At 41.2% G+C, this 4,713-nt stretch overlaps 1 long non-coding RNA gene across 1 annotated transcript; it reads left to right on the top strand.

Moving 5' to 3' along the window:
* Positions 1–758: 758 nt before the first annotated feature.
* Positions 759–2,653, top strand: LOC146504764 (uncharacterized). The gene is made up of 2 exons (XR_014877728.1): positions 759–1,253; positions 1,296–2,653. It is a non-coding gene; the product is annotated as an uncharacterized LOC146504764 (long non-coding RNA).
* The last annotated feature ends 2,060 nt before the right edge of the window (positions 2,654–4,713 follow it).

Here is a 4,713-nt window from a genome sequence, read left to right as displayed (position 1 = left end):
GAAGTCGACATCTCAGTCCATTGTGACGTGCAGATCTTTGACTGGCTTATGAACTCCGTCAGGAGGAACTCAGCAGGAGAGGGAAACAAGGACCAACAAACCCGGCTTGGTAAAAAGGAACAAGAACAGAAAAAATCAACATCATTACACATCCCTGAGCTGTCATTTACACCACCTGTGGCGCTTGATTTATTGGTCACTAAACGTGGTGTGTGTTTGGTGCGTCACTGCTGCGTGTTCTGTGTTATTTGTCGGTCGTGGGGTTTGGGCGTTGATATTTGACATCACAGCAGAGAAGCGAGTCTGGCATTGATATTTGACATCACAACAGAGAAGCGAGTCTGTCATTGATATTTGACATCACAACAGAGAAGCGAGTCTTCATTGATATTTGACATCACAACAGAGAAGCAAGTTTGGCATTGATATTTGACATCACAACAGAGAAGCAAGTTTGGCATTGATATTTGACATCACAACAGAGAAGCAGTTTGGCATTGATATTTGACATCACCAGAGAAGCGAGTCTGGCATTGATATTTGACATCACACAGAGAAGCGAGTCTGGCATTGATATTTGACATCACAACAGAGAAGCAGTTTGGCATTGATATTTGACATCAACAGAGAAGCAAGTCTGGCATTGATATTTGACACACAGAGAAGCGAGTCTGGCATTGATATTTGACATCACAACAGAGAAGCGAGTCTGGCATTGATATTTACATCACAACAGAGAGACTGGATGTGATGTCAGACCCCTCTAAATCGTTTAATTTACAGATATTTAATTCCAATGATTTGACTGCATCATTGTGTCTTTGAGTTATGACCCAAACTCTTTTCAACTTTGTGAATAAATTCACGTCCCCCTGTGACCTCATAATTACACCACAGTTCAGATGGGATGAATTAGTCATGAGGTCACACCAACAGTGACAACATCAGCAGTGACATCACTAAAGTTGCCAGGTGAGTCCATAAATAGAACCCGTGACGTGGAGCAGGTACCGCCGTTTTGGACGATGCCACAACGCAGGTATAGACGCAAACGTGCTTCTCGCCCCGTTCGCAGACGCAGGAGAGCCCACAAGGCCTCGGGTGTCCGCAGACGTGGGAGAAGATACCGTCGCAGACATTAGACAATCTCAATAAACATGTAGGATGAACATCAAAATGTGGTCCAATCAAGTTTTTTTTAGATAATATATGTTGTTGTTGTTGTGTGTGTTTGTTATCAATGTTGTGAAAAAGTTAAGCTTAGTAAGCCATCAAGCACTGATTACTCGTAGAAGAGCACCAATAGGAGACAGAACTAATTAGAAGGTGTTATTATTCAGTCTGTACATCGAATAGAAGGCACTAACCACAAGGTGATCTTCAATGCATCTCTGTGTGAATGTGAACGGGGCGAGAAGACCCCCACTGACTGCATGTCTTTAGACTGTGGGAGGAAGCTGGAGAGAACATGCAGACTCCACACAAAGACCCCGGCCTGATGGGGTTAGGGTCCTGAGTTTGATACCCCAAACTGAACGCAGGACAGAGGAAGGGATGGGTGATGTTCATGTGTGCCCAGGTGTATGATGTGGCTCTTTGCAGTGACACAGTAAAAAATGTGGCTGTTTGTCTGTGACTGGTTGGCTGCCCCAGCCCTGGCCCTTCATGTATTTCAGTAATGTCTTTTTCTCCCGTCTCCTCCTCTCGTTTACATGTTTTGCCCTTGTGACCCATTCCTTCTGTCACGTGTGTTTTCCCCCCAGCCATCATGTTCTGTTTGTGCTTAGTTATGTCCATGTCTCATCTCTAGTCCTCTTTTCCCTCTGTATGTATTTACAGTGTACGTGTTCCTCGTCGGTTCGTCATGCTAAGTCTGCGTGTCTTATTCCGTCATGTGTCATGTATCACTCCAAATCTCACTGACTTTAACTAATAATAACTGTTTGCTGAGTGTTATGTCTAAAAGGTATTGCACAATCGCCTCTAGTAGAGGATCAGGTTTGTTTTCCACTGATAATGGATTTTAACATGACTGACCAATGATTGTGGAGCACGTCCATGTAGGATCTTATAAATACAACGAGCAAACTTAAATGTTTTAAAATGTTCAAAACTTAATATATTATATTTCTGAAGTATGACGGAAGGAAAAAGTTTCATATTTTTAAAAATATCCAATTTCATATGATCAAATTTATGTCAAAAAGTTCATATTTATTCCTCCTATGTCATGTGTGAGTACTGTACTGTAAATGTCATATATATCAGATGATACTGATAACCTAATGCTAATAACTATGCAGAGGTCTCTAGGCCTCGACTTTTATGGAGCATGTGAAGTTTGGGGCAGAGTGGACAAAGAAAAGTTTCTCAGCAGGTTCAACAGGTTGCTACAACACAGGCCGATGAAGTATTGCACTCACTCATCCAAACTGGCAAACATGTAACATACACCCTAAGACTGATCCTGCTTTTTACTCCTTTGCTATGATTTAATTTGATATTATGTAGCCTTGGAGACAGTTTGCATAGATTAGAATGTTAGATTCCTGTGATGTCATCAATGCCCGATGTTTTGTTTTAATGTCTTGTGATAGTTCTAAGTGCAGACAAAGTCAGAGTTCAAGTGAGTTTAGTCCAATTTTGATCCAGTTTCTGACATGTGGTCAAAATCTTGGCCGACCTTTACCACACCACGTGCTGTGGGTGTGCGTAAATATCTAGGTGAGTAAAGTCTCCTTTACCTGTTAAATTCAATTTGTTTTGTCTCTCTGTAGAGGACTTTGAAGAAAAATTCGAGGAGCAGGATAAGCTGGGTGAAGGAGGCTTTGGGACTGTCTTCTTTGGAAAACGCAGAGAAGACAATTTCCCAGTATGGCTTCTTATGTGTGCACTTTACAATTCTTCTAGTTCCTCCTGTTCTCTTTTTCTAAAACACATTTTCTCTGTAATGCAGGTGGTGATTAAGCATGTTGCTCAGTTTTTAGTCAGCTACCTACCAGTGGTAAGAAATGTTTGTCTTTTTCTGTTGTTTTCCCCCAACGTGTACCTCAAACAGCCTAAATTCATCGATTTTGGTATTGGAGTCCCTTTTAGACCAGAAGCAGTCACACGAAGAAATGGTAGGTCGTCAGCCTCACTGTTTAAATGTCCTTGCCTGCCCACGCTTAGAGTCCACATGAATTCCTTACCATGAATAATTACTCTCTGGATTTTAGGGACCAAATCAGCAACTTATGTTAGTTCTTTTTTAACTTGTAGTTCTAAATTAGAAGATTATTGTGATATTGAAATATAAAAATAAAAGTATGGTAAGTATGACTGCACAGGGGCTTTGTGGCCTGGCTGCAGAAGTCACTGGATAGAAAGCTGCTGACGTTTCACTGCATCCTGCACCAAGAGGCATTGTGTGCGCAAACCTTTCCTCTAGAATGCACAGAGGTCATAAATGTTGTCATTCAGATCATCAATAAAATAATGGCAAAAGGTTTAAATGCTCTCCACCTCATTACTGGATGAGGTGGAGAGCATTTACCCTGATCTCCTGCTGTATGACAGAGTCCTGCTGTCCAGAGGAGAGGTGCTGAAACGCTTTGCTGCATGTAAGATAAGATAACTCTTTATTGTCATTGCACAGTCATACATAGTACAGTAGTACAATGAAATTGGAAAATGTCTGGGAGAGGTGAAAGTTTTCATGAGCAGCAAAGGGCTCGCCTTTTCTGCGCTGGAACAGCCAGAGTGGCTGAAAAAGCTGCACTTTGTGGACATTACAGCGAACCAGAAGAAGCTGAATACAAGTCTTCAGGGGAGAGGAGGCACAGCGTTACACATGCTGGAGGAGGTGTTAGCGTTTGAGTGCAAACTGACAGTTAATAAATTCAGAGCATTTGCAGTCTGCAATCACCACAGTTATTTGGGAAATAATTCCACGAGTTCAGAGAGGAAAAACCCACATTATCCTTCCCCATCACTGCCCTGACCATCGATCCATCCCTGTTAAATGTGACTGGATTTTCAGGTGATACTGAGAACCTTGTTTGAAACATGGAATGCCATCCCGACACATAAACATGAAGAAATATGCATTTGGAGTCCTGACGATCTTCAGATCCACATACGTATGTGAGCAGCTGTTCTCCACCATGAACTGTGTTACAAACAAACACAGCTGACGCCTCACAGACGACAGCTTACAGTCCTGCGTAGATGAAAGTGACTTTGTAACTTGTAACTGTAAATTAAATGTGTAAGTGATATTTATATAGGTGTAAACTTATCCACAGCTTTATGCCTTGTTGCTGTTTTAGAAAGAGTTAAAAAATGAATCCACTATTTAAACCTTTTGAATGCAGGATATTTTATTAAAGCAATTTAGCAGGAGGGGGAAAAGCCAGCTCACATACTATGATCACATAATGAAATCACTTAATACTCATCTAATTAACCCACTCTTAGCTAATGTTGATCTTTTGAGGAGAGAGATTGAGGAGAGAACGGGCACATCCATGCCTGAAGAGGCCCTTATCTCTGTTTTGCATCCCTGCAACTTCAACACTCCAGGGATTCAGTTGAAATCCAAATCCTCTCAAAGTTATAATTCAAAATAAAACAAAATAAAATAAAATGGAAACTCTCGAAGTTGTAATCCTGCAGGAAATCGACAGAAATCCAAATCCTCTTGAATTTATAATTCTAAAAGAGCAGAGAAAA

The sequence above is a fragment of the Neolamprologus multifasciatus genome, chromosome 13 (genome assembly GCF_963576455.1).
Source record: "Neolamprologus multifasciatus chromosome 13, fNeoMul1.2, whole genome shotgun sequence".
Classification (NCBI taxonomy): Eukaryota; Metazoa; Chordata; class Actinopteri; order Cichliformes; family Cichlidae; genus Neolamprologus; species Neolamprologus multifasciatus.
The sequence above is the reverse complement of the archived record's forward strand: the minus strand, read 5'-3'. Positions and strand labels throughout refer to the sequence as shown.